The sequence below is a fragment of the Mustela lutreola genome, chromosome 4 (assembly GCF_030435805.1).
Source record: "Mustela lutreola isolate mMusLut2 chromosome 4, mMusLut2.pri, whole genome shotgun sequence".
Lineage (NCBI taxonomy): Eukaryota > Metazoa > Chordata > Mammalia > Carnivora > Mustelidae > Mustela > Mustela lutreola.
The window spans coordinates 78,379,231-78,389,842 of record NC_081293.1 but is presented as its reverse complement, the minus strand read 5'-3'; the positions used below and the strand labels follow the sequence as shown (position 1 = coordinate 78,389,842).

Here is a 10,612-nt window from a genome sequence, read left to right as displayed (position 1 = left end):
GCTCAAATCCAGCCTCACACTTAAGTTCTCAGACCTGATTCCAAGATGCTAGGTTCAAGGAGTGGGGTGGGCGAGGGGGGCATGTGGGGGGGGTGTGCCTTAGTCTGATATGCTAGCTCTCCATTCACTTTAACCTTGAATTTTTATATCATGTGGATCTGTCTTTAATCATTCCTTGTAATTAAGCAGAAACTTAGTGGATAGAAACTGACAGTCACATGACTGGTCCCAAAGCCAGATGCAAAGGTGTCTCTCTCCTCTTTGCTCCTACACCCCTTTGGAGTGGGATGTAGAGGGTTTCATTTAACGCCCTCAGTCCCCCAGTCCCCCTGTCCCCTTATCTCCATCCTCACCAGATAGACACTTCAACCCCTGAGGTTTCCTCAACTGTAAAAAAACCTTCAAATAAGGGAGCCTCAGTGGCTCAGTCAGTGAAGCACCCAACTCTTGGTTTCCACTTAGGTCATGATCTCAGGGTTGTGAGATTGAGCCTTGAGCTGGGCTCCACGCTTAGTGGGGAGTCTGCTTGGGATTCTCTCCCTCTCCTTCCGCCATCCCCCAACAGTCTCTCTTCTTACACTCTGTCTCCAAAATAACTAACTAACTAACTAAATAAATAATCTTTAAAAAAGAATCATCCAATAAACATCATCAGCAGGACGTCCTTGTTAGTTCCCTGCATTGACTCAGAGTGGAACAAGGATATTTCTCCCTGCCTCAGGGGTCACTGTGACCCCAACCCAGATTTGACCAGAAGATAGAGCTATAAATTGCAAGGCTAATGAAGGAGCTGTTGTTAGAGTCAGTTGTCTTCTTAAGCTTAAGAAGGTTAGAGTTCTTTTCTTTGACAAGCATAATATTCCTGCCTTGATTTCCTGTGCACTGTAGTACAGTGTGTTCTCAAGACTAATTCTTGGAACAGTCTGGAAGGTTCATGTGCTTCTTGTTTTGTTGCTACTTGTGGAAGGCCAAAGGGGTTGAATGTGTCAGATGTATCGGGTCATTTCCATAACACACTACATATTAATAGAAAAGACAATGTAGAAATTCAAGGATGTGTTTCATCTTGTTTCAGCATTTAATTTCAGATCATGTCCAAATATCTGTTTTCATTGAGAAAAGCAAGAATCTGCCAAAAGTCATCATGAAGCAAATGAATTACATCATGGTGAAAAAGAGATAAGACATGTACACAGACACATTGTTCCATTCAGTTGTTATCAGAGTAGCCCTGTTTTCCCACTCCTGGGTTTACACTCTTCTTTGCAGTTTAGAGAACTTTTAGTTAGAGAATTCAGTTTATGTATTGCATTCTGAAACTGCTCACATTTCCATAATAGAAATGCTCATGCAGTTTTCACAGTAGCAGACTTATTGTGGGGAGACCTCCCTGATTCTGAACTATACTACAAAGCTACAGTAATTAAAGCAATATGGTATTGGCATAAAAACAGACATACAGATCAATGGAATGGAATAGAGTTTACAGAAGTAAACTCATATTATATGGTCCATTAATTTATGACAAAGGAGCCAAGACTATAAGTGGGGAAAGGATAGTTTTGGAAATAAAAGGTGTTGGGAAAACTGGCCAGCCACGTGGAAAAGAATGAAACTAGACCACTGTCTTTCCCCATGTACAAAAAAATTAATTCAAAATAGATTAAAGACTTGAATGTGAGACCTGAAACCATAAACCTCCTAGGAGAAAACATAAGTGATAAGCTTCTTGACATAGGTCTTGGTGATGGTTTTTTTTTTTTTTTTTTTTTTAAATCTGACACCTAAAGCTAAACAACAAAAGCAGACATCAGACATTGGGGAGGATATGTGCTTTGGTGAGTGCTGATACACAGACCTGTACCCCTGGGGATAAAAATACATGTTTATAAGAAAATAAAATTTAAAAAAAAAGCACACATCAGTAGGTCGGACTACATCATATTAAAAAGCTTCTTCACAGCAAAGGAAACCATCCAGAAAATGAAAAATATATATATACCAAATGGGAGAAAATATTTGCAACTCATGTATCTGATAAGGAACTAATGTCCAACATATATAAAGAATGCATACAACTCAATAGCAACATAAAACAATTCGATTTAAAAATGGGTGGAAGATCCCAATAGATGATTTTGCAGAGAACACATACATGAAAAGGTGCTCAACATCATTAATCGCCACGGAAATGCAAATCAAAACCACAACGAGATATCATCTTACACCTGTCAGAATGACTATTATTAAGAAGACAGGAAATAACAAGTTCAAGAGTGGATGAAAGGGAACCTTTATGCACTGTTGGTGGCAATGTAAATTAGTGCCATGGAGAACAGTTATGGAGGGTCCTCAAAAAATCAAAAATAGAACTACTACCATATAATCCAACAATTCCACTCCTGAGTATCTTCCCAAAGAAAGTGAAAACACTAATTCAAAATAAAATTACTTTTCTATATTTATTGCATTGTTTTCTATAGTAGCCAAACTATGAAAAGAGCCCAAATGTCCATGTAGTGATGAATGGATATAGAAGATGTGGTGTATGTATACAATGGATTATTACTCAGCCACTAAAAAGAATGAGATCTTGCCATTTGTGACAACATGGCTGAAACGTGAGGTATTATACAATTTGCATATATACAAATGCAAATTGATTTGCATTTCCGTGGCGATTAATGATGTTGAGCAGCTTTTCATGTATGTGTTCTCTGCAAAATCATCTACTGGCAGAGAAAGACAAGTACTGTATGATCTCTCTTACACGTGGAATATTAAGAGAAAAAAAAAAAAGACAAGCTCATAGAGGACAGATTGGTGGCTGCCAGAATCAGGGAGGGGGTGGGGATGTGAGAAATATGGGTGAAGGGGATCAAAAGATAAAAAGAAAAAAAATACAGTTGATGTGAAACAAGCAGAGCAATTTTGAATCACAATCAAAATATTGAATACATATGTAGAGAAAAGACAATGTGTGTCCTTGAGAGATTTGTTCTGGAAATTTGTACTTACTCTATAATTCTCAAAATATTTTCTTGAAATTTTGGGGAAGATTTTTTTAAGATAAGTTATTGTCAACTCTCTTAAATAAAACTAGAACAAAGTTTTGGGGGTTTTGTTTGTGGTGTGGTTTTTTTGTTGTTGTTGTTTGTTTTTGTTTTTTGGGTTTTTCTTTTTTTTTTTTGAAACTGCATAAACACGGATTTGGGAATTTGGAGCCACCCTGGAAAAATTCTTCAAATTGCTGTTGTAGTCACACATTCTTTTAGATACACACCTACTTCTCTAGCTATGGTCTGAAACAATTTTTGACTCTTCTCAGACTATTTTCCACTTTCAAAGGAAGATTTGCCATCCTTGTAGATAGTCAAAAGAATGAGCTGTGTTCTCTAAAACCAGTTCCAGGAGGGGACTTTTTCAAAATGGTTAGAATAATAGTAACAACTCTGGTACAACAGGCATCACCTTTGAAAGAGTGCAGTTGTCTGGATATGTTAGTACTTAGGTATTTGTTGAAAAATATAATAGTTTGGGATGCCTGGGTGGCTCAGTTGATTAAACCACTGCCTTTGGCTCAGGTTGTGATCCCAGGGTCCTGGGATCGAGTCCCACATCAGGCTCCTTGCTCGGCAGGGAGCCTGCTTCTCTCTTTGCCTCTGCCTGCCACTCTGCCTGCTTGTGTGTTCTCTCTCTCTCTCTCTTTCAGATAAATAAAATAAAAAAAAGAAAATATATAATAGTTTATAGTTACATGTGTCATAGCGAGCTAGGGTATACCTTGCTTTAGAAATTTTCACTTCCTTGAACCCAAATACAGTTACATGGCCACAGTAGCTTATGAAGTGCTTGCCTTTGATTTCTGGAGGAATATGTGATCTTGACATTTCCAGGAATCATGATAGCATAACCTAGCAAATTAGTGCCACAACTACATCTTTTAGTAGTGAAAACACATTAGTAAAGCAGGACTTCGCAAAATAGGAAAAAAAAATATTACATTTTGAAAACTAGGTGGTTACTTGAAGCATTTTTTTATCACAATACAAATTTTTTTTAATTAAATTTATTTATTTTCAGCATAACAGTATTCATTATTTTCTCACCACACTCAGTGCTCCATGCAATCCGTGCCCTCTATCATACCCACCACCTGGTACCCCAACCTCCCACCCCCCCGCCACTTCAAACCCCTCAGATTGTTTTTCAGAGTCCATAGTCTCTCATGATTCACCTCCCCTTCCAATTTCCCCCAACTCCCTTCACCTCTCTAACTCCTCATGTCCTCCATGCTATTTGTTATGCTCCACAAATAAGTGAAACCATATGATAATTGACTCCCTCTGCTTGACTTCTTTCACTCAGCATAATCTCTTCCAGTCTGGTCCATGTTGTTACAAAAGATGGGTATTCACCCTTTCTGATGGAGGCATAATACTCCATAGTGTATATGGACCACATTTTCCTTATCCATTCATCCGTTGAAAGGCATCTTGGTTCATTCCATAGTTTGGCAACCGGGGCCATTGCTGCTATAAACATTGGGGTACAGATGGCCCTTCTTTTCACTCCATCTGTATCTTTGGGGTAAATACCCAGGAGTGCAATTGCAGGGTCAAGGGAAGTTCTATTTTTAAGTTCTTGAGGAATCTCCACACTGTTCTCCAAAGAGGCTGCATCAACCTGCATTCCCACCAACAGTGTAAGAGGGTTCCCCTTTCTCCACATCCCCTCCAACACATGTTGTTTCCTGTCTTGCTAATTTTTGCCATTCTATCTGGTGTAAGGTGATATCTCAATGTGGTTTTAATTTGAATCTCCCTGAGGGCTAGTGATGATGAACATTTTTTCATGTGTCTGATAACCATTTGTATGTCTTCTTTGGAGAAGTGTCTGTTCATATCTTCTGCCCATTTTTTTATATGATTGCCTGTTTTGTGCGTGTTGAGTTTGAGGAGTTCATTATAGATCCTGGATATCAACCTTTTGTCTGTACTGTCATTTGCAAATATCTTCTCCCAAATGGAAGAGTATCTTCTTAACTGGGTGTAATACTCTCAATGCGACACCTTGAGGATTCTGTAGAAATTGCTCTTGCTGACTCTGAGCTACAGATTTTACTAAGGAAAAGTCTGAGGCTATTTGGACTTTCTCTTATATTGGCCGGTTGTCAAAATAACTGTTTTTGAAATCTAGTCGCTTTATCAGAATATATCCTAATGTTGCTAAGGACTGGCTCTTTTACACAGATTCAATCACAAATCTCTCCCCCCACAAAAAGTATTCTTGAAATATTTCAAACATTTGTTCTATTTCTTTTCCTTTCTGTTTTTGGGAAGGAATTCTACATATGGTATGTATGTGAACTCTCTTTTTAATGTAATCTTCTAATTTTATTTCATTTTCTTCTTGCTTACATCTATCCTTTCTTTCTGAACAAATTTTTTTTTAAAGATTTTATTTATTCATTTGAGAGAGAGAGAGGCACTGCGAGAAACGGAAGACAAGCAGGGCGAATTGGAGAGGGAGAAGCAGGCCTCCTGCCAAGCAGGGAGCCCAATGAGCGGCTCAAACCCAGGACCCTGGTATCATGCCCTGAGCTGAAGGCAGACACTTAATGACTGAACCACCCAGGCGGGCCCTGAACAGATTTTTGCCAGTATGTATTCATCCTTGGGGTTCTTCCAATTTGCTTTCTTTACTGTAATTATATTTTCTGTTCTCTTTTCTCAGTTTGACACCCTGCCATGTGTTTGCTATTCCCTTATTAATATCTTTCTTAAATACCTGTACCACAGAGATAATTAATTCAATTAGTTCACCCTTTGGAAACTCGTGATTTAATACTTGGTCAAATAATTTACCTACTTTATGACTACTTTGATCAGATGACAATTCTATCACCAACTAGATTTCTTCACAATACTTTTCACCCCTTTTTTTCTTATAATCGTTTTGCATGCATTTTTGCTGGTTCCTTTTCCATCACTTGGGCTAAAAGGATGTTCGCTTTTCAAGGAAGACCACACTGCAAAAGGTTTACTTGGGAGATGGAACAGAGTCATCCCTTAGGCTAGAGGGGTATATGAACAAGTGTTCTGCACATGTGTTGGTCTCAGTTTACAGATCAACCAGGATGTGCCTTCCTTCCTCGTTGGAACAGCCTCCACAACAGCTTGCTCTCTTGGTCATCACAGAGTCAATCACTGACTGCAGCTCCAAACTGAGGAAAACCAAGTGTTGGGCTCATTTCACAGAAACAGGCCCAGAGGCCGAACTGGGCCCATGGAGGCTCCGACTTCTCCAGCATCTGCCTAGGCCAACTGTCTGATGCAATCCAGGAAAGAAAGGTAGTTAAAACTCTACAGAACAGTTTCATCTGAGAGAGAGGAACAAGACAAAAGAGAACATCCTTTCCCCTTCCACCTTTCTGACCAGCTGCTCTGGCACACAGCGGTTCACACTGAGACTCGGAACATATCCTGCTAGTCTGAGCAATCAGATGTGCTAATTACAAAGCTACAGTCAACGAGGTAATCACCCCCCACTGAGCATTACCCTCCTCCTAACCAGCATTACTGTCCCCCTTGCTTCCCTCACTTTTGTAGAAGGTCTGCAAATCCCAATCAACCGTTGTCAAGTAAGTTTTTGCATCAAATTCTATGTCAGAGGAGTACCTGCTAAGATGGCATGTAAGATTATTTCTGCACATTTAGTGTCTATGAGGTGGTTTTCCCTCATGTACAGTCTCTCTTGCACCATCATGGAAACAGAGGGCTACTGAAAAGTGTGGTTTGTGCTTCTACACATCAGTATGTCTCCTTTGCAGAATGAAACTGTCTCCAAGGGAGCTCAGCTATCTAGTTCATGGCACCGTTGTTCATGGAAGTTTTAGGTGTGGATGTGCTCTGTTCATGAAAAGCGCACTGCCAGACCCCGTGCGCATCAGAAATGCTTTTGTTTTCTACCAACCTGCTAACATACACACATTCCTTGATCCATCATCAGTTCTGATGCAGGTACACTTGTACTGATTTGGGATTTCAGATATCCACTAATGTCATAGAATGAAGCTTATCTTGCTCACTTCCCTTAGTGCTTCTGGATGGTTTGCAGACAAAGGCAGAAAATGCTGACTTTATACATTCTTCTTCAAGAAGTTCATTTTGTCTTTGAAAACCATCTTAACTCAGCTACAGGACACCATATTCTCTGTTTCGACCTTATCTCCAGACTGTTCCTTCTCTCTTCTTCACTGAGTCCTCTCATTTTCATGACTTCTAAACATTAGTGTCCTAGGGGACAGCTTTCAGACCTCTCAAATTTGTTTATTCTTACTTCTGAGAGGTGGTTACCTGATCCCTTAGCTTCAAATACTAATTTTAAAACTTTAAATACTACCATAAGTTGACAATTTCCAAGTAAGTATCTCCAGCCTGGGGTCTTCCCTATATCACCTCTGCTCATACAACCAAATGCTTATTCTTATTCCCATGTAAACCTGTGCATTTTATAATCATTTCATTCAAGTTGATATCATCCAAATGCCTTCCTGAATGGCTTCCTTTTCTCAAGTATTACATTTCATTATTTCAATTAATAACTTCCTTGCAATTTTGTTGACATACTATGTATATAGTATGTGTATGTGTGTACGTATTATGTATATTATGACATATTATGTGTATAGTATGTATATGTGTGTTTATTTCTTTTCTTTCCCTATCAGAATGTAAGCTCCATGAGGTCAGGAACAAATTCAGTTTGATCATGTGTTTCAGCACTTAAAACTTGAGTGAGGCACAGCAGGTATTCAGTATTTGTTAAATGTGAAAACGAACATATAAGCAAGTACCTGAGAATAAAAACAATTCATACCATGTCACCTAGTGTCCATCTGTTTAATACATACTAACTCACCTGGGTAGCTCTGACTTGGGGACTCTTCCTCTAGCATCCATGGCTGCTCTCCTTGCTCCAACTTCAGGATCACTTCTGGTTTAGGGATGCAACATCCTGTAATTGGGAAATAACATGGGAATTTGGCGAAGTTCATGGGCTTCAGGGCCCTTGAAGAAGACAGAAGACGACGCTTCAGGGGCCAATTACAACACTTCATTCTTTACAGTGATTCAACAATCCTTCTGCTTAATACTTGATATCTCAAACCTAAATATCATTAAACTCAACAAAGCTTCTACAGGTGTCAAGCCAAGAATGAAAGTGCATACTAGGTGTCTGCATGGGAAACAATCCTTACCCACTGAGACAAGGTGGCTATAGTTCTCCAGCATCACCTCCCTGTAGAGGGTCCTCTGATCAGGGTCCAGATGCTGCCACTCCTCCTGGGTAAAGCCCACAGTCACATCCCCAAATGATAAGGATCCCTGAAACAGCACATTTGTGTTCAAATTTAAGTAATCACAATGGGAAGACATGGAAAAGCTGTCGAAGAACTGTTACGGAGTTCCCTATTCACAATTAGAAAATGTGTTCTGGCGTGCCTACCTTTGTACTTGGTTGGAGGAGAAAGCATGGCAGACATTCCTCACCAGTGTGATAAGTTACCGGCGTCCCATCATGTGCCTACATGCCATAAAGAACTCTGCTACCTTGAGAATCTGAAAACCCATAAAACCATGTCACTATTCTCAAGGAGCATATAATGTGACAGACACAAGCATGAAGCATCCAATTACCATGTAGCATGAAATCCTACTACAGTAAAACAGGTGCAAAGTAGAGTGAGATTACAGAGGGGAGAAAAGTTCTATTCCTGCTATTAGGGTGGGTTTCACTGATAACAGAGTATCATTCATGAACCTGGGCCAAGAGCATAACCATGCACACTTCTAAAATATGGAGTTAAGTGTTTGCCTTTGGCTCCAGTCATTATTTCAGGGTCCTGGGATCGAGCCCCATGTCAGGCTCCCTGCTCAGTGGGGAGTCTGCTTCTCCCTCTCCCCCTGTGTATGTGTGTTCTCTCTCTCCGTCAAAGGAATAGAAATCTTTTTAAAATGTAGTTAAAGGAATCAGTGAACACACAGGAAAGGACTGCTGGGACTATGTTCACATAAAGAGCTACAGTCGTCTTAAGGGAAAATGCTATTTAATAATTCTGAACATAACTCCTGTAGGACGGGGTGCCCAAAATGTTTGGTTACTGTTCCATCTAGGAAACCCTTTTCTTTCTTTCTTTCATTCTTTCATTCTTTCTTTCTTTCTTTCTTTTAAGGAAACACTTTTTTATAAACAGTAAACTTACAATGTCAATTTACATATTAAATTGCATTATTGTTATTGTTCCTAAGTCACTTTTATTTTTTCAAATGAATATATTTGGCATGTAACATTGTATAACTCTGATAGGCTTATATACTGTAACGATGCCAATGTAGCTATATTTATCATATTATATAATTACAGCACATTAGTGTGTATATCCATTTCACTGTATACTAGATTTCTTCATTCTTCTTTTTATGGATTACAATAAATCTAGGGAGATGCCCAAGTATTTTCTTCCCATAAATGAATTGACTGTCTTATACAGTTCATAGGTTTTATACCACCCATTTATAAAATGACCACTGTCGCTCTCGGCCCGCAAGAACGACTCGGAGACTCACGTAGCGGCAAACCTTCTTCTTTAATCACTTTTTCTTCCTCCCCCTTTACCCTTGGCGCATGCGTTTTTATGCAGGCAGTGTTAACCAATCAGAATGCAGTGCTCATGCACCTCCCGCGTGAGTGGACCTAAATGAACAGCCAATCATATTCAGTCCCTTACAGCTCTTAGAGTAGGCCTCCTGTACTGGCTCCCGACATCTCCCCCTTTTTTATTTATTTATAATGGCTGAGATCGTGCCTGTCTTAGGTTGCCAATCCTCAGCACACATGCTTACCCGTCATCGGGTACTCTCCCTGGTTGAAGAGCCCCTGTCTTAGGTTGCTATGGTGTGGGAACAGTCTTACCCGTCTTTGACTACCGATCTAGCATACTTAGCCATATCTGGGGGGAGGTACCAGCTTCAAGAGCCATCATGGCTTGAACCATGAGGTGTTATTGTCACTGATTGCGACGGACACGGCCACACACCCAACGTAACATTAGTACGTTAGCTGTGATTAAGAGAACAGCCATGGCACCAAGTCTGGCCCACTGTTTGAGGAATGAAACAGATTGCTGTAACATTTTTTTTCCACTCACTAACAGGTGCAATAGTTACTTTGGTAGAATATATGGATATAATTTGAGCTCGTAATTGCCTAGTTAAATTTTGAAATTGATGGTTCCAGGTACCATTAATCATATTTCCTAACTGTCTAGAGAGGTTAGCTGCTAAGGATAAGTTGTTATGAGCTATAGGGGTGATACAAAGTCCGGCCATATTATGTATGCATCCTATCGACACAATTGACTCTAGGATATCAAGTTGTTCCTGTACAAGATCAACCCTTTGATTTACAATAAGGATCCCAGCATGCAAATGTCCGTTAATTTGTTCTTGCGTAGCCAATGCTTCAGCGACCATTCCTGTGACGTTGTTGAGCGTGGCGGCTGTCTGTACCGAGGTTGTCAACGCTACCACGGCAGCAGTAGCAGTGG

General features: G+C 39.8%; 1 long non-coding RNA gene across 1 annotated transcript; it reads right to left on the bottom strand.

Annotated features, from left to right (window-relative positions):
• Positions 1-7,823: 7,823 nt before the first annotated feature.
• On the bottom strand, positions 7,824-8,625 carry LOC131830344 (uncharacterized). Its single transcript, XR_009353118.1, has 3 exons — positions 8,512-8,625; positions 8,264-8,390; positions 7,824-8,072 (listed from the first exon to the last, which is right to left on the bottom strand). It is a non-coding gene; the product is annotated as an uncharacterized LOC131830344 (long non-coding RNA).
• Between the last annotated feature and the right edge of the window lie 1,987 nt (positions 8,626-10,612).